The sequence below is a fragment of the Hyperoodon ampullatus genome, assembly GCF_949752795.1.
Source record: "Hyperoodon ampullatus genome assembly, chromosome: 1".
In the NCBI taxonomy this organism is placed as follows: domain Eukaryota; kingdom Metazoa; phylum Chordata; class Mammalia; order Artiodactyla; family Ziphiidae; genus Hyperoodon; species Hyperoodon ampullatus.
Genome location: NC_136914.1, coordinates 220998856 through 221019174, shown reverse-complemented (window position 1 = coordinate 221019174; position 20319 = coordinate 220998856).

Genomic DNA, 20319 nt, shown 5'->3' with positions numbered 1-20319 from the left:
AATTAGGGAGTCTGATCTTAAAAAAAGGAAAATGTGCCATTCAATACTTAATTTCCTTATTTAGTGGTATATATAGAATTTATGAATTAGCTCTTAGTTCTGGCATGCTTAGTAAGTCTGATCTTGCTTACAGAAATAGGTTCTTAATACTTCATTTTCAGAACACTTTAACACCCAAGCCAGTGCTTTTCCTTCAAGGATGTGGAAGGCATTCCTCATTCAAATCTGATTCATGGTTTTATAAAGCATGAAGATCACTTTTATTACTTCATCATCTATATGCTGGATTCTAATATTCTTTTTGATGGTGATGTGTTCAGTGATAGAAACTTATAAAGAGAGAATTCCTTCTCAATTTGTGAACCAAAAAAATTTTTTTTGTTTTGTTTTGTTTTTTTTGCGGTACTCGGGCCTTTCACTGTTGTGGCCTCTCCCGTTGCGGAGCACAGGCTCCAGACGTGCAGTCTCAGCGGCCATGGCTCACGGGCCCAGCCGCTCCGCGGCATGTGGGATCTTCCCGGACCGGGGCACAAACCCGTGTCCCCTGCATCGGCAGGCGGACTCTCAACCACTGCGCCACCAGGGAAGCCCCCCAAGGACAATTTTTAATGGAAGAAAACTTCTGGAATTTAAAGTCAGGCTTAACGTACCACTTTCACTTTGCTTCCCTGATCATGCTTATAATTAAGAGAAAAAATTTACAGAAGGACTGGCAATTTAAATCCCTATACTCACTGGCCCATCCCATGAATTAAGTAAGACCAAGCCTTAGCAAACGTGCTGAGTGAGGAAGAACAATTACCAAGTTCATGGCCCCAGGTTCTGTTTACTCTGATATTGTCCAGGATAATCATTTATTTCCTGCTGCCTTCTAAGTTTTATGAAGCTGTTCAGAAAAGTTTCAGCCATGTTTTATGGCTGTGTGAACTGCCTGTGTATCCATTTCACAACTTGATTCATTCTGATTAAATTGTTCGACTGTTAACGAGTTTTAGATTGCAGGACGGAGAGGCAAACAATTCAGAACATTAAGGCAGTAAAATATCTTAATATTTCACAAGTTCGCTCTGAAAACATAAAACAAAAGGCTCATTTCTGGAAGGAGAGACTGTAATAATTACCCTCTGTAAAAATAAATGTGCATGGCTCCCTATACATTATCCAGGCATCTGTGTAGGCACACTCACATGTAGGAAGCCAGATGGCACATGGAAATCTCATAAATATCCATAGAAATTCTGATATTTTCAAGCCAACTGCAACAGACGAGATAACCATTTGGACATATTATTCCAAAGAATTTCTGGGACTAGACAAAAATTGATTCCTACTCAGCTTACTTCACAGTCTGATGAGTTTTGCGATCTGAAGGCAATGCTGCGGGGTGAGGTGCTGAAGGGTCTCAGGTTCCGAGGGTTTCGGAGATGGATGGGAATTATGAATCTGGTGACCAAATACTGCTCTTCAAGCAGTTCAATACCCCTGCCTCTCCCTCCTCTCACCTCCTGTGGGTTCCTGGCCCACCATCTGCTTCTCCCGTGATGCAGTATTGGTTTTGACAGTAACTGAGTAAAGATGTAAGCACTGGCCTCCCCCTTTGAACATTTTTCCTTGGAACTTCCCCCTTCTGGTGACTGCCCCCCACACTCCACCAGGAGAATAAACGTATAGCAGTAGAGGTTACCAAAATGCTGAGGGTAGTAAGGCCTTGCCTTGGTCGCTTAAGCTCCGGAAAATTCAATTGTTTCATTTGTGAAATGGAAATTAAAACATATTATCAGCCTAAAGGCAAAAGCTCAAATGGATTTCTTCATTCCTTCCGGCCCAGAAGCCACACCTGTAATATACACAAGACCTCATTTCAAACCAACTTTTGAGTGGAGCAGCTCTTCAAACTCAGGAAGAGAAGAGGAATTTGCATTTGGCCATGAAGACTCAAAAGGTCCTTGCACACATTGCTTAAGGGAAGGACATTTAGGAACCTGGAAAAGCTTATGCCATATAATCACAGAATGTGAGGAGGAGGAGGGCATCTCTGAGGCTGGCAAGGCCAAGGATACCATTTTGCAGATGAGAAAACTGAGGCCAGAGAAACCAAATGAGTCACCTGAAACTGGGACTAGCCAAGACAGATGCACCATTAAAGAACAGCTGTTGAGAGATGGAGCTCATAGCCAGATGCTCAGCCAGAGTGTTCCAGCTTCATCCAGTCCCCGCTGATCAGGTGGGCATTATTAAGAGCATTTGACAAGTGAGAAGTATTAATGGCTTAATCCCTTAAGCCACAATCCTAGGAAGTGGCAGAACTGAGACTAGAACTCAGGGTTTCTGGCTTCAGAGACAATGCTTACTCTACTCTGCGTCATCTTATGGAGAGAAAATTGTGAATGAATTTGTGCAAAGGAGGGTTTGAAGTGAAGAATATACAAATGAAGACACCTCGGTGCATTCAGGTTTTGTTTCCATCACCACAGTCATTTGGGGCTGGTGGGACTCTACCTCTGTATTTCCCCTTCTTAAGACTCCCCCTATTCTATCCCCAAAGAAAAAAACCCTAATTGACATAGTTTTTAAATTAAATTAATATAAATCAATGTTGTGTTAAGAATTTGAAAGGTCTGTAAACTTAAAGTTAAATAAATTATAGTTAAAACAAAGCTTAAGAAAAAAGAATTTGAAAGGTCTGGAAGCACCCTGAGTTTGCCCAAACCAGCTTTGGAAGTGGTGATATACAGCAGTGAAAGGCAGAGCAACTATTGGGTGCATTGCCATGAAGTCAGCAGCCAGGCCCCCAAATCCAAATTGGGACCCGAGTTACTGGGGTCTGCCTGCCAGCCTCCTGCATGCAGCAAAATGGCAACTGTCCACTTTGCTATGTTCTTTACTGCCTCTCCATCAGCTGCAGCCTTAGATGTGCACCAACAGCATTTCATCCATCACAAGTCCTCTTTGAGATATTTTCATTGTCTCTAGAAAGGACCTCAAATGCTTTTTAAAATCATGCTAACTGCCCAACACTCCGTAATGCATAATATTGCACTACCTTGCATTACATCAAATGTATAACATCACAACCTTTGACAGCATCTGTCCTGCCCTGAATTCCCAAGCATTCTTGGCCTCTGGGTTCAAAGTCATCTGACCCATGGTGGCCTACAGCTCACGGCATGCCACACCCAACCACAGAATTCTCCCCCTGGCGGCATCCAAGATGGCAGACTTGGCAGCTTCAGAGATGTCTCAGGGACTGGGCTTTCAAAGGGACATCTCAGTTAAGAAAATACGAATAACAACAAACCAACCCAAGGGCTGTATATAATTGTAGATACCCATTTCACCATAAATAAACAGTAAAATGGAAGAAGTAAAATGGTTATGAGATATGTTCCCTTCATGCAGTGTCTGTGTGCTCCTGGAAATCTTTTTTTTTTTTTTCTTATTCCAGTAAAGTACAAGATATCTCAATAGCAACATAAACACCGTATTATCTACTAGTTACTATAGCAACTGCTATTCATGTAATTTGCTCATGCCTAAATTAAAGCTGCCTAGGGTAGCTTTAACTTGCATCTCTCACATATGACTTTTTTGTCAGTGTTTTTCTTTAATGAGAATTGTGTCTCTCAAATTGTAGGCAGCATGCTGTACCACTCTACCTTACTTGGAGCTGACTTTTGCCATTACCTGACTTTGTTTCCCCTGTTACTTTTAGGTATTCATCAAAGAGAGAACATGCTCTCTTAATGGTATATATATTCCGTGAGAGTGGAGGAGGGGGTATGAAGGAGAAACAAGTTTTCCATCCGAAAAGAACATAAGCATCTGCCCCGCAATGAACTTCACTGCTCTTGAGCTCGTCAATTCTTTTCTACCTCTTCATTCAACACAATGCGAAAGGCATAACCTGAAAAAGGGCGTGATGAAAAGAGGTACTAAAGGAAAAGGCACAATAGTTCATCATCTCTTCTCTGGCATCCTTCCTACAAAATAAACAAGTTGAGAAGTTCTTCAATTTTTGTGACTGTAAGCAATGTGGTGGATTAATTTCCTAAATGCTAGCACTGAATAAATGAATTCATTGTTAAGAAAGTTCTGGATGAGCCAGTAGCCAAGTACCATTAATTCCATTATTTACCCTTGCTTGTGTCTGCTCTGGGATACAGTTGGGAGAGGAACATTGCCATGAAGAAACCCATTAAATACACCTACATTTGTAAAATAATGCATTTCAAACTAAAGATTGACTATGCTTTTCTTAAAGAACCCAAAATTCTCAGTGGCCCTACTGAGATATGCAATAAATTTCTCAGAAATCACATTGCCACATAGCTGCTAAAAACTCTTCAGTGAATGTTTAAAGAAGATACATCCACCTGGAATTAAACCAGGATGGATTCCTTAGAAGAGCCATCAGGATCACTGTCCACCATGGTCACCCTCAGGACAGACAGACAGTGAAAGTCTCTAAATGTCCCTTTGCAGGGCTTCAAAGAGCTCTGGATTCAGGTGCAGGAAACCTGTCTTTAATATTTTCATTACTGCTCCCGATGCATTTCCAGTGTGGTTAATTCACATGCAGCATTTCACTAAATGGTATCCTCTTTGCAAATACTGTTTCATATTTTTTCTTTCTTTTTTCCTGTCAATCTTTATCTAAATCTGAGTGCATTCTGTGCTGGTTATTCGCAGCAGTGTGGAAGCTTGGAAACATGGTCACAAAAGTACCACGTGCCTCTGGTCTGCAGCAAGCCTTTCTATTTGCTGGTTTAATCCTCCAGACTTCAGCCATTTCCCATTTGGTCCTTCACATCATCTCGGGCTAATCTGTCAAGCATTTTAGACAGCCAAGCCAATCTCCAATTGCTGAGGACTTTCCCACAAGCACCATGTCTGTTAATAAGATTTTCATTTGGAAAGATGCCAGGGAGTCCATGTTTTCTATTGTAAATAAATACTATGATTTAATAGCTTCAGGTTTTGTTTAATGTTAACGTCAACTATTTATGAAAAAAAAAAAAAGATCCTCAAATGCCTGGCCCGACAGTGAAATGCCCCACTGATGGCTATTTGCAAGGGTAATGTTGTGGAAAACAACATCCATCTTGTAAACAGTTTCATTAGCCCCATCTAGCTGACCTCTCCACATAATGTTGTCAAATGTGACGGGCATCAGATTATTGGGAATATGGAGATCAATAAATATGCAACACCAGAGCCTAGAATGCTTCTGGCATTGGAGCCATACAAATGCCATCTAACATGGCTCAGAGTCGCTGTCATCTGTCACACCAGCTAGTAAATAGACAAGCTTAAGGGGAAGGCTGTCCATAATGGTAAAATATATGGGTGAAGATGAATTAGACAGGCAGTGTGTAGTCAGAGTTCTGATGCATGAAGGTTCCAAATGAAAAACCCTAGGCAAACACTCTGGAGCAGGCTGCCTTCTTAGGGGAATCAATGCAAATTCTTGCTGCACGGTCAAAAGCTGCTCCATGGTCCTGCTTCTGTGTTTTTGATGTCAGCTGCCAAGGGAGTTTTCTCTGCATCTGGGATGCTTGCTAGAAACGTGGAGTATCCTGAGTGCATTTCTGTACACCATGAGGGAGCCAGATCACCCATTCCCCCCAAATCCCTGTGCGTGTGAAGCGCACGATGTCTTTCTGTGTGATAGCAGCCCAAGGCCAAAGAAAGTGCCTGCATTGTCCAATTACTTTAGCCTCAAATGCCTACAACTTTGGGTCCACAAAAGAACAACCTGGTTGAACTGCTAAAGGAAACTTCCACCCCAGCTGGTGGTCATCAAATTGCCCAGATAATCAGACCTTTGGGAACCACTTCTGTTGACAACATCTCCATCAAGCCACCCCCTTCTAAGATCCCTACCTGCCGCCTGCCCAGTCGGCCGCAAGCCGACTGCCACTGCCCAACATTTGTACCTATCACTACCTGAAGATCCCTTGCTGTGTCCTCAGTAGTGTTTTCCAGATTCCCCAGAACAGGCATCCCTGTTCATAAACCCTCTTCCCCCTCCAAAAAGTGCTCGAGTCCAGCCACGTCCATCATTAAATTAAAGCAACTTAAAGAAAAGCAAATTCTTGAAACAGCAAGCACAGAGGATGTAAGCCACACGTATGCATATAGCCAGACAACCAGTGCCGGAGCAAACACGTTCCTCAAACCCGAGTAATGTCGATGACCAATGATGACCAGCATGCTTCCACCCCTCTATGTTTTAAGAAATGTCACTCTTCTCTGTGGAAAAGAGAACAAACAAGAAGCATAAAGGTATTTTTGAAGTACGCTGTTATGAGGTACTTGGCTAGTAATTTGCAGCCTAGGTACACACCATACCTTTTAGCACGGCTATTTATCTCTCAGGGAGAATGCTGCCATACTTACGATAAAGGCTCTGTTGGACCTCTTCATCAATAGCAAACCTTTAAGCACAGCACATCTCATAAATAGGAGTTCCACTAACACAGACTTCAAAAGGATAGAACTTGATAATTCAAAAAGAGCTATATTAAGTGTTCCAGCAGTCCATCCATAAAAGCTGTCGTATATTCCAAACGCCAGAGTCCTCCAAGCAACATGACAGGTCTATTAGAATAATAGCAGGGGAAAGCATAATTAGAAGTAATCATTGGCTGGAAAGGAGCTAGTTGTTTTTGTAGAGCAAAATGCTGCTCTGAGCCCCGTGGAAAATGCAGCCAGAGCAGCGGCAGAGGGAGCAGATAACCATGGAAAATAACCGCGGCGCAAACCCTGCGCTATTTATTTCTATTTATTAAGAACTCTTTGTACACCTTAATGTTTTCCTGGTGAAATCATCTTAATTTGAGCCCACATTTTCTTTGGATAAGATTATTATGTAATTGCTACTTACTGGCCACTATTTTCTATACATTTGTTGGTCAAACAGTTAGGGTGTCCGTCTTTTCCAGCCTGACAGAGATCATCCCATCAAGCAGGGGCTCCTGGTTGGCTCCAGGGAGCCATATTGAATATACACCATATCCCAAAAGATGAAGAAGGTTTGGCTAAGCAATCACTTTTTAATCCATAGATTAATGACTCCAGCTGTCAAAGGATTGGGCCATTTCCCCCTTAGGGGTGGCAAAGGAGGAGGCATCTGGGGGCTATTTCCCTACGGAAGGGACTGCATCCCACACCAGGAACCCCATTCACCTGGTGACTTTTTGTGTTTTGTTTTGTTTTGTTTTTTTTGCGGTATGCGGGCCTCTCACCACTGTGGCCTCTCCCGCCGCGGAGCACAGGCTCCGGACGCGCGGGCTCAGCGGCCATGCCTCACGGGCCCAGCCGCTCCGCGGCATGTGGGATCTTCCCGGACCAAGGCACGAACCCGTGTCCCCTGCATCGGCAGGCGGACCCCCCAACCACTGCGCCACCTGGTGACTTTTTTTAATCCTCCTCCTTAACTTTAAAATTTAGAATTTCCAAAATGCAGGGAGAATAACACACCCCAGCTGAGCCTTGTCAACAAGCCCAGGAGGGAATCAGGGCAGGAGTCCTTAGCTCTACTTTGCAGACATGCACATTGAGGCTCAGGAAGGGAAGGGGTCCCCGGAGGTCCCACAGTTGACCTTCTCCGCATGCCATCGTCCTGCCCTGACAGAATGCTTGCTTTGCCCCTGGTTCTCCATCTCACTTACTCTGTGGGACGCGCCCATGAAGATAAAAGCCACTCACCTGGTGCTGTTGTGCAGGCCCCAGCCGGGTCTCAGAACGGAAACAGGCCACCCGCTCAGCCTTCAGACCGCAGGGAGGACGGGGCAGAGGTTCACACCCAACGTGGAAGGCAGCCTTGCTCTCTGCATAAAGAGAGATACAATCAAGTCAGATTCACCCGGGTCTTGGCATCATTCACTTACCTAACATTTATTGATCTATAGGCAGGGTACCAGGAGTGAAAGGAGGTGGCAGAGGAAGGGAGTAGAGAATGGGAGAAATAGAATGAAATCTAATATTTAGCCCAGATATGAGAAAAATGCACCTCTGATGACTCAACCTCAAAATAGTAGGTAGAGTCGACTTGGAGCACCCAGGACAGACAGTGAGCAGCCAGTGAACCAGTGTTTCTAGGAAACACGTGGAACTCCAACACCTGCACCGACTTTCTAGCCTCCTGAATCTGAGCCACTGACTTAACCTCACTGAGCCTCAGTGTCCTCATCTGGAAAATGGGAGTAACAATACTGCCTGCCTCCAAGTGTTGTTGTAACAGTAGGAGATGATCTGTGTGATGCCCACAGCACAGTGCATGGCACATAGGAAGCGCTGATTAGGTGGCCCCCCTTCTGATACTCCATAGGAAGCCAGAGGAGGGAATGACCCATGGGCTCTGACTCTTAGGAAAGACCCCCTGGAGGTGGTAGGCGGCCAGCTGGCCCTCATAGGGTAGAGGGCAGTTCTCCACAAAGCAGCACCCCAGGCCTTGTAATGGTGGTCCAGAAACTCAGCTGGCCTCCTGCCAGGGGCTCATTTCTAATAAAAGCCTGATAGAGACCCTCAGGTTTGTGGATATGTTTGCTTCTCATTTAGACTCCTAGCAACACTGTGTGAGTCGGGACTTTAAAATCGTTTGGATTTCAACAGCATAACCCTGTCTGTTACAAAGTTGTAATTCACAGCCCGGCTCCTCACCCACACTCAAAATATTCAAGCTTAAAATTAATTTGGTTTTGAGATACGACACCAGGATATCATCAAAACAAGGTTAGAAATCCTAGTCCAGTGAATATATTTAGAATTTAGGCTATAAAGGGATTTCAGCTTGACGAGAGCTGGATCTTCCCTTCTTGTGCAATAGATTTCCAAAAATGCTTAGCAAGACCGTATCATACATCCAACGTACATGCCACAGAGATAGGGCACCAGGAAAGAGGATGGTGATGATGGTGGTGGTGGTGGTGATGTGATGGTGACCATGATGACCACACAAGAGGAGGAAAGGGCAGGCTCAGGGTTGGTTTTGAGAAAGGGATCCAGGTAGGCAAAGAACGCTGATGCATCAGTTCACATCAGGGTGAGTCATGAACGTGGGCCTGAGACCTGAGACAATGCGCTTTCCCAGCTTCTTCAGATTGAGGGGTTCAGGCTAGGCGAGCTGTGGATCTCCAAACCCAGAGATCTGTCAAAAGGATTTACTCTGGAGAAGATCATCAACCCCAACATAACAATTTTAGGCATATCTTGAGCTTGGAAAAGGTTCAAACAGTAGTTAATCCAAATAAGCAAGAACCTGTAACAACATTATAAATCCACACACCTCCTGTTTTACCCAACACCACACGTGTCCCTGCCACTCACTCCCTGGAAACTGGCACGGCACGTGTCCTGGCCCTCCCTTCCTTGGCCTCACAGTCAGGTTTGCAGGATGATTTCCGAAATCACCTCTTGAAGAAAAGTCTCATTACCCAGTGACATGTTGTAATCCCAACCAATGCTTCCAGAAAAGTTTCAATGTCCATTACATTAGCTAACCTTAAAATTGAATACAAATCCATTTTAATCAATATGTTGTAATAAATAGATATTAAGGCACACGGCACTAATGTACAGGTAGACTAATTAAAGCGCCAGCATTTGCAGCACTCACATACCTCAATTTTCTCTACAAAATCCTTATTGAACCACTACCTTAAAAAAAAATAATTGCATTTGCAATTAGAAACACTGAAGTTACATTATCGATTTTCTGCTAAAAACCTTTTTAGTAAACAAGCACAAACTACATTCATTAAATGTAAGTGCTTGGAGCTATGGTGTGAAATTCAATTCAGCCATTATCATGAATTACACTGATTATTGCTGTAATTATTTTCTCTTGGATACAACCGCATTTCTGTCCCTTTTGCTAGTTCTGTTGGACATATAACCACGTTCATTTTATAGCTAATAATACTCATCTGTAGTCTCAGCAATTACTATCACTTATACAAATCATCAAGTTAAGCTCCGGGTACCTAGTAAGATTCAAAAAAATTAAGTAAAACATCCTGTTTTTACCCTTTAAATAACTAATAGCATTAGAGAACAAGGAAAATTACAGATGTTAACTGATTTACATTGCAAGCTTTAATCTCCTGTACTTGACTCGTCAGAAATTTCTGCTGTCCTAAGCACACATTTTGAGAAGAAATCCACCAACAGACTTTTTTTTTTTTTTAGAAATGAACAGTCAATGGATTGGATTACGGGTCTGAAGCATTCTCAGGAAGGAAAAAAGCCATGATCATTTGGTGTGTTCAAGAAAATAGATTCTGTATTTTAATCAGAGCAAAAAAAATGGCCTTGCATTGTATGTGTTTGTTTGTTTAGGTGTCTTATTAACTAATCAGATTTTTAAGAGAGAACACTCCACTTTAATTTTTCCTCCAGAGGCAGCTGTAGCTTTCCACAGTTTTTAAAGTGAATCCTCTAGGCAAAATAGATGTTTTCAAAGGAGACCTCCTTTTCTCCCCTGGGGTGAAGCCACTGCACAGACAGGGCCAGGGTAAATGCATCTGGGCATATTCCCTCAAAGTGAATATGATCTCTGGGGCTTCTGGAGGGGAACCACCTGCATGGGAAAACTGGTGGGGAAGAAAGAGGGAAGTCAGAGAGTGTGACCTTTTAAAATGTGTACGTGCATATGTATATAGCGATGGAAACGGCATATTTCATCGCAAGAGGATTTGCAGACTATGATCTCCGGGCTGGGGACAGAACCCTCACCCACCAACCCGAAAGGCCCCTGGCCCACGTGCCAAGACCACGCTCCAGGGCCCTGACTTGAAGACCTCATTCACAAACAGCAGAATCGCTTCCTCCCGTTAAGTTTAAGAGCACTTTGGGAAGTGGGCTTCCTGGGCCTCCTTGCTAAGCACTCCTTAGCCACCCTAAGCATCCTGGATTTATCTTTGTACTGCCCTCCCCACTGGGCACTGGAGGGCCCAGCTCTGGGTGAGACCCTGGGGTGAGATGAAAATGAAGCAGAGACACCCAGGTGGGAGACCTCAACCCCAGCAGAAAAACAGGAGACACCTTCATTAGGGGCCTCACCATTTTCTCAATAAGCAATGTTTTTGATTCATATTTTATATACGTTGCTTTATCTTTTTAGAGGTGGAGGAGGGAGGTACATAGCTTATAGAAATTCACAAACAAAATTCTATCAATTAAGAGAGAAAAAGTTAAGTGGGGTGTGGTGTGGAGTGGAACTAGGTTCCTACACCCCTCCAAATTGCTAGAAGCTGGCCGCAATCTTGGCTCAGAGCTTCCTGGTGGCCAAAGCAAGATGGAAAACACAATCTTATGGATATAAGATTCACTGTTAGAGAAAGAAGAAATGTAAATTTAAAAATAAGTAAAAATGTTTTAGTTTGAAAAGAAAAATATAAGCAAAATCTGATGTTAAGATTCAGAAACCAAGAATTAAAGGCACCTTTTCTAAAAAATCAGATATTACTTCTTTCCTAGATTTTTTGGGTTTTTATGTAATATAAAACTCTGAAGAGCATCCATTGAAATTCTGATGCTAATCTTAACTATATGGAGAATAAAAAAGCAAGAAAACAGGACAAAATCATATTGTCAACACATCTTAAAAGCTGAACAGGGCTTCCCTGGTGGCGCAGTGGTTGAGAGTCTGCCTGCCGATGCAGGGACACGGGTTCGTGCCCCGGTCCGGGAAGATCCCACATGCCGCAGAGCGGCTGGGCCCATGAGCCATGGCCGCTGAGCCTGCGCGTCCAGAGCCTGTGCTCCGCAACGTGAGAGGCCACAACAGTGAGAGGCCCGCGTACCGCAAGAAAACAAGAAAAGAATCCGCCTCCTGATGCAGGGGACACGGGTTCGACCCCTGGTCCGGGAAGATCCCACATGCCGCGGAACAACTAAGCCCGTGGGTCACAATTGCTGAGCCTGCGCTCTAGAGCCTGCGTGCCACAACTACTGAAGCCCACACACCTAGAGCCCATGCTCCGCAACAAGAGAAGCCACCGCAATGAGAAGCCCGCGCACCGCAATGAAGAGTAGCCCCCGCTCGCCACAACTAGAGAAAGCCCGCGTGCAGCAATGAAGACCCAATGCAGCAAAAATAAACAAATAAATAAATTAATTTTTTTAAAAAAGCTGAACAGCTGGAAGACAGTATGTTTAACCACATTTAAAAACTCTAAATTAGATGATTTACACCATCATTCTGAGATCATCAGAATTTTCCCAAAGGTGCTAAATGAATTTTCTGACCATCGTTGGCCATTTAAAGTATTAATTGATATCATGCATTCAGTGTAAAGAAGTCACTTTGCTATTCTAAAAGAAGTATTTAGGGATCTTTTTTTAAGGAATAACTTTTGCTTCTTCTACTATCTGCGAAATTACCAGCAATAATTGAATATAGTTTTGAAATGTTCAGAACTTAGAATTCTCAGCACCCTCCTTGTATCTATTTTAAACAAATAGGCTTTTCTTTTTTTTTTAACCAATGTGATTGGGAGTAATGATATACAAATATCAAAGGAACCAGTAAAAAGAAGAGACAAGTGCCACTCTAAAAACAAGTAGAAGCATGTACTCTTGACGTGCACCCACAGGGAAGAAAAGATTTTTTAAATGTTAACAATTTGGCTATATCCGGTTGTCTGTCTGGCTTGGGTGCTTCCTGGGGAATCACATTAAAGAATTCAATAGGCAGGCTTGAAAATTCAGAAAAGGGAAAATTAAATTCCTAGAGATAGTCAAGAATATCGTATTCATAAAGAGCCTTTTCCGCAGGAGCTTGGAAACATGTAATATAACCTTCAAAGTAAAAACGGTTTGTTGCATTAGTTCTGCTTAGCTGACCATGAATACTAATTGCAGGAAGAATTAACTGTGCCCAGTACCTGGGGGCAGGAACACACAAAAGTGACCGGGGAAGGCAAACAATGGAAGAGGTAAAAATGAACATCCACACCCCCATTCAACTCAACATGATCTGCAGCAAAACCCTAAATTACAATGAAGCCAGTATCTGCCTCTTGCCCCTCAGAGATTAGAAGAAAAAAGAGAGGCGGCTGCAGAGAGATTGGGTTTGGGGGGTAAAAATAATCCATGCTTTTGCTCTCATTTCTCTTATTCAACCTTTCTTCTTTGCCCAGTTGTGGCAATTCCTCCACAGGGTCAGGAACTTTATTCTCTGGGTCAAGTGTCCCATTTTGCAGGGTATCACCACATGAGAAACAACTGGTTGGTGGAAAGAAGGCTTTGGGGTAAGGATGGGTTTGAATATGAATTTCAGCTCTGTAATTTACTAGCTGTGTGAACTTAAGCAAGTCACTAAACCGCTCTGGGCCTCAGTTTCCTCATCTGTAAAATGGGAACAATAGTGCCCAGATCACAGAATTCTGAAGATAAAATGAGAAAATATTTGTCAAGTGTCTGGTACATGAGAAATCCTGAACACTACCCTCTGAATATTTCCCACAGACACAGAAGCTGCTAGAAATTCTTGCAACACACTCAGTATCCCTGCCCCTTCCTGGAAAGAAAAGCCTCTACCCCACCCCCAACCAGAGCTGATTGGCCAAATAAGAGCACCTGACATAGGCTCAACCAACCAGATCCTCTCTCCCTGGAATGTGAAATTGGGCCAGAGGTTGTTAGAGACGGGAGCTGTGTGGTGGGCACTGGTGCTTTGTGTCATGCACTAAAGTGAGAAAAAGTCAGTGTGTCCTCATATATATCAGATCCCAAGAGCTGATTATTAAATCATAGGGAGTTTTTCGAGCCAAAATTGTCAATACAACCATTATTAAAAATTAAATTATATAAACTTACATGTAAATAAATTATGTTAATAACAAAGGTAATGAATACTGAACACTCATACTTCCTAATTATTTCCTATTATTTTATATTATGATGATGAATTAGCACTTTATCTATGCTCTTGAGATTACTTACATCCATGTATCTTTACGGTGGAAACACTATACAATGGTGTGCTCCTGGGCACCTCTGCCCACAGCTCCACCTTCATGTCGGCAGATTTGAATCAGCCACAGTGGGAGTATTTACACCATGGAGGTTGGAAAACACTCCAAATCAAGGCTTTTTTCCCCTCCAGAAAAGCTGGTTGTTAGACATTTACCAGAACAGCAATGGAGAAAACTTCTAAGTAGATGGGGGAAAAGTGAGGCAGTGGCTACAGGGAGCAGAGACAGAAGATGTGGAGAGAGTACAGCAAGTTTTCCGATTCCCAAGCCCAGAGGTCGAGCTGCACTGATCTCAGGTTCCAACAAAACACCCCCCCCAACACACACACGCACACCCCGTAGCCTTACGGTAAATTCCTTTGTTAGGCTGAAACTAGCCCATATTGGTCTCTGCATTCCAGTCTTAACCAATGAACGGGACATAAAATCAATGAGAACATTGCACTCTCTCTTTTGGGGTCATTTTAATCTATTCTTAGCTAAGCAAATAATGAAGCCCTAATCACTGGTCAGCCATTGCTGAGATTTTTTTTCACATCTCTGTATGACATGCCATGTATCCTGGAGATATTCCTGCTATGGTGCATGAGTCTCGACTGGATCCCACAGGCCCTCTCTGACTCCCCAGCAGCGCTTGGTGCTGCTCAGACTGACTTTTATGTAACTACTCCAAGCTGTGCGTTAACTACTGTGACACCGCACCAATGATCCAATTAGGCCTTAAATGTTTACTTAAGAAAAGGCTCTGTTCATCAGAAAGATTGGGTGGCTGGTGGGAAACTAGAACATTTGGTGTACTAAGTGGTCCGCGGGTGAGCTGGCTTTTCACAAAGCAGGCAGGCCAATTAGATTTTCCAGGAAGATAAAAATGCTTTTAATCTTGACATTTCCTTCAAAGAAGCAGAAACTCCAACCGCTTGCTTGCTTTCCCCTTTTCTGCCTCCCTCCCACTTCCTCCACTCCTCTCTCTGATACATTTTCTTTCTTTTTAATAATGGTTTCCTGTCCAGTGAAGTCTGCATCCTCTTCAAACCTGTTGGTGTTCAAGGTATTGAAATGGCAGATGCTCCCTAAATGGAAAAGAAACGGTAATGACAGAAACGCATTCAGAGTGGTTCTCCCCACTGCGTTTGGCAGGTGAGACATCCTGGTGTCTGCACAGAAAAGTAAACTTGAACACAAACAGCCCATGAAGTACACGTGGTGATTTAAGAATTTATTGCCAGCTCTCACACATCTCCCACCATTAACTAACACCTTCTGAGAATCAAGGTGATGGCTAAAATGTTCATCTCAGCAGCTGTCTAACAGATTCAAGTTCAGCTTCCTATCTCATCAAAATCCTAAACATATTCAAATTGCCATTTGCACCTATGCACCTAATCAGGTGCATTTGCACCTAATCAGGGCTTGGAAAACAAGTTATTTAACCTACCATCTAATCTATCCAATAATCTGAAAACAGGTCGGTCCACATGGAAATTGTACATAAATATTTGAATTCATAGATGACAGTCCATTTCTCAAGAGTCATGAGGAGGACCACAGTTAAAAACATCTATTCAAAAGCTCACTTCTTCCCTTCAAGGCTTACCATTACAAACATATGTTTTCTACCCCGCTGTAATTTAGGTTTTTCTTTATGACAAGGGTGAGCAAACCAGCCATAGCGTGAATCTGGCCTGTCACCTATTTTTGTCTGTCCTGAGAGCTCAGAATGGTTTTCAGTTTTACATTTTTTAAAGTTTTTTAAAAATCAAGAGAGAGTTTTTCATATATGAAAATTTTATGAAATTCGAATGGGACACCAGGGGACCCATTAACATTTGGTGAACAAACGCATGGATTATCAGGAAATGTGTGTTGGTGGCAATTGAGCTGGAATAGATTTGTCTCCACCAGTAAGCCACTGGGTAATACGTATGACCTTCCTGTGCCCAAGCAGAAAAGCAAGAGAGCATGGCCCCACCCTCAAGGTGCAGAGATCAACACACCCGAAAAAAATTAGTAAAGAGTAAAAGTAAATGACATAAAGAATTCCTTGCCACTCCCTACGCATGACCCCTCTGTTCCTTGTATGTCCCCCAATCACAGCTCCTGTTGCTGTGGGGAGGCATTTCTCTGTCTCCTGGGCTGGAAACAGTCATTCCTTTAGAGACCACTAGCTAGGAAACAGTGCCAAGCACTTCACACACAACACTTCTTTTAATCCTCACAGAGAACCTGTGAGGTAAGAGCTTTCATTATCCCTGTTTTGAGGATAAGGAAACTGAAGCACAGAGAGGTTCAGTAACTTGCCTAAGGTCACAAAGTAAGTAGCAGAGGCAGGATTCAGACTCTCTGAAAGTCTGGCTTCAGAGCCTGAGACCTGGAATGTTACATTATAATGTAGCCATTTATATGGCGAGTGCTTTTGAAGCTGGTTCATGTCTTGGTCACCTTTGTTCATCAGAGCCTGGAAAATACCAGCATTCCTCATAGACGTTGCAGGTTCGGTTCCCGACCACCGCAATAAAGCAAATATCCCAATAAAGTGAGTCACACAAGTTTTTGGTTTCCCAGTGCACAAAAGTTACGTTTACACTATTAAGTGTGCAATAGCATTACGTCTAACAAAGCAATGTACGTATCTTCATTAAAAAATACTTTATTGCTAAATAATGCTCACCATCATCTGAGCCTTCAGCGAGTCGTAATCTTTTTGCTGGTGGAGGGTCTTGCCTTGATGCTGACGGCTGCTGATTGACCAGCATGGTGACCAGTGTGGGGGCTGTGACAGTTTCTTAAACTAAGACAACAGTGAGGTTTGCTGCATCTCTTGACACGTCCTTTCACAAACGTCCTTTCTCCGTAGCTGGCAAAGCCGTTTGATAGCATTTTACCCATGGGAGAACTTCTTTCAAAATTGGAGTCAGTTCTCTCAAACCCGGCTGCTACTTTATGATCTAAATTTATGTAATATTCTAAATCCTTTGCTGTCATTGCAACAGTCTTCACAACATCTTCGCCAGGAGTAGATTCCACCTCAAGAAACCACTTCGTTTGCTCACCCATGAGAAGCAACTCCTCATCCGTTAAAGTGTAATCATGAGGTTGCAGCATTCAGCCACGTCTTCAGGCTCCGCGTCTAACTCTGGTTCTCTTGCCGTTTCCACCACGTCTGCAGTTCCTTCCTCCACTGAAGTCCTGACCCCCTCAGAGTCAGCCATGAGGGTTGGAATCAACTTCTTCCATACTCCTGTCAATGTTGCTATTTGACCTCTTCCCATGAATCACGAGTGTCCTTAATGGCATCTAGAATGGTGAATCCTTTCCAGAAGGCTTTCAATTTACTTTACTCAGGTCCGTCAGAAGAATCACTGTCTACGGCAGCTGTAGCTTTATGAAATGTATTTCTTAAATAATAAGCCTTGAAAGTCAAAATTACTCCTTGATCCATGGGCTGCAGAATGGATGTTGTGTTAGCAGGCACGAAAACATGAATCTCTTTGTACGTCTCCATCAGAGCTCTTGAGGTGCATGCACCAGGTGCATTGTCAATGAGCAGTAACATTTTGAATGTTTTTTTCTGAGCAGTAAGTCTCAACAGTGGACTTAAACTATTCAGTTGTAAACAGATGTGCAATCATCCAGGCTTTGTTGTTCCATTTGTGAGCAGAGGCAGAGTAGATTTAGCATAATTCTGAAGGGCCCTAGGATTTTCAGAATGGTAAATGAGCATTGGCTTCAACTTCAAGTTACCAGCTGTATTAGCCCTCAACAAGAGAGTCAGCCTGTCCTTTGAAGCTTTGAAGCCAGGCATTGAATTCTCCTCACCAGCTATGAAAGTCCTAGATGGCATCCTCTTCCAATAGAAGGTTATTTCTTCTACATTGAAAATATGCTGCTTAGTGCAGTCACCTTCATTAATTATCTCAGCTGGATCTTCTGGATAACTTGCTGCAGCTTCTACATCAGCACTTGCTGCTTCACCTTGCACTTTGATGTTATGGAGACGGCTTCTTTCCTTAAACCTCATGAATCAACCTCTGCTGGCTTCAAATTTCTCTTCTGAAGCTTCCTCACCTCTCTCAGCCTTCACAGAATTGAAGTATATACACTATTATGTATAAAATAGATAACTAATGAGAACCTACTGTATAGCACAGGGAACTCTACTCAATACTCTGTGGTGACCTAAATGGGAAAAAAAATCCAAAAACTAGGGGATATATGTACATGTATAGCTGATTCACTCTGCTGTACAGCAGAAACTAACACAACAGAGAAAAGCAACTATACACCAATTTAAAAAAAGAAAGAAAGAAAGGGAGGAAGAAAGAAAGAAAGAAAGAAGAGAGTTAGGGCCTTGCTCTGGATTAGGCTTTGATTTAAGGGAATGTCGTGGCTGGTTTAATCTTCTATCCAGACCACTCAGACTTTCTCCATATCAGCAATAAGGCTGTTTTGCTTTCCTCTCATTTGTGTGTTCACTGGAGTCACACTTTTAATTTCCTTCAAGAACTTTTCCTTTGCACCCACAACTTGGCTAACTGTTTGGCACAAGAAGCCTCATTTTGGGCCTATCTTGGCTTTCGATTTGCTTCCTCACCAAGCTTAGTCATTTGTAGCTTTTGATTTAAAGTGAGAGAAGTGCTTCCTTTCACTTGAACACTTAGAGGCCACTGTAGGGTATTAGTGGGCCTACTTTCAATATTGTTGTGTCTCGGGGAACAGGGAGGCCCGAGGAGAGGGAGAGATGAGGGAACGGCAGGTCGGTGGAGCAGTCAGAAAACACACATCTATTGATTAAGTCTTATGGGCAAAGTTAGTGGGATCCCAAAACAACTACAATAGAGGCATCAATGATCACTGCTTGGGACTTCCCTGGTGGCGCAGTGGTTAAGAATCCGCCTGTCAGTGCAGGGGACACGGGTTCGAGCCCTGGTCCAGGAAGATCCCACATGCCGCGGAGCAACTAAGCCCGTGCGCCACAATTACTGAGCCTGTGCTCTAGAAATGAGAAGCCCGCGCACCACAACGAAGGGTAGCCCCTGCTCGCCGCAACTAGAGAAAGCCTGCGCGCAGCAACGAAGACCCAACACAGCCAAAAAAATATATTATTTATTTATTTATTTATTTTTAGAAAAAGATCACAGATCACCATAGCAAATACAATAATAATGGAAAAGTTTGGAATATTGAGAGAATTACCAAAATGTGACACACAGACACAAAGTGAGCAAATGCTGTTAGAAGAATGGCACCGATAGACTTGCCTCACAAAGGGTTGCCACAAACCTTCAATTTGTAAAAAACACAATTATCTTCGAAGCACAATAAAACGAGGTTTGCCTGTAGTACGTTCTCAACAAATATTGGCTGAGGAAGCAGGATCAGACTACACTCACCTTCAGCTGAAAACGGTGTCTGTGTTCCACCTCCGTGCCCAGCTGCTGTCCACCACACCAGCCCCAGGTTCATATGAGCGAGTCATCCCCCGCTCCCCTCTGGTTCCAACTCTGCCCATGTGTTTTCTGATACCTCAGCGAGTTTCTCTGTAAACAATTCGGCACAATAACGTGGCCATCCTGCACTGATGGGAGGTTGCAGGCATATCTGTCACTAATGAAAAGGCTGTATTTATATCTTGGCAAAATCCATTCATCCGTTTAAGTGCCCAGAATCCTCCACGGAACATCACAAATCCACCTAATGTGCCTGGTTCTCAGCTTTGTATCTGAGTCTCTGCTTTAGCTGACAGATGTTTAAACTCCCAGGAGGTCCACACAGCCAGACAAATCCCAAGCGGTCCGTCCAGAGGCCCAAGGGTGTAAGTTCCATCAGCTGAGGGCAATGGAACTCAGACTCACAAGTTGCCTCTGGAGATCCTCTCTCTGGCCTTGGAAGGTAATCATGGAGACAAGGGTGCAGAAATGTGAGGGTTCACAGCTTCACCTCCCGGGCATCTCACGGAAGAGAGCACCTTTCTTAGACATCTGTTCATATCGTAGATTGATGGTCACCTCCTATGAGAAGTCCTCCTTGATTCCCAGAAACCTCGGTGGAATTACTTCCTCAGAGCATTGAATTTAAACCTCTGTTACAGCAAATATCAGTTCGCTTTGTAATTACTTATTTACCTGCCCTTTCTCTCGGTACCTAACCCCTGGACCCACTCTGAGCCTGGCACATGGGAGACATTCAACAAATACATGCTGAGTGAGTTAAAATCCACAGCCCCCTGAACTTCAGTTACGTGTGGTTCCTTTATAAGCACTGCTACCCTCTTAAATAGCAGATGCTCATATGTGCTGCCCACTGGGCTGGACCACAAGTTCCTCCGAGAAAGGACTAT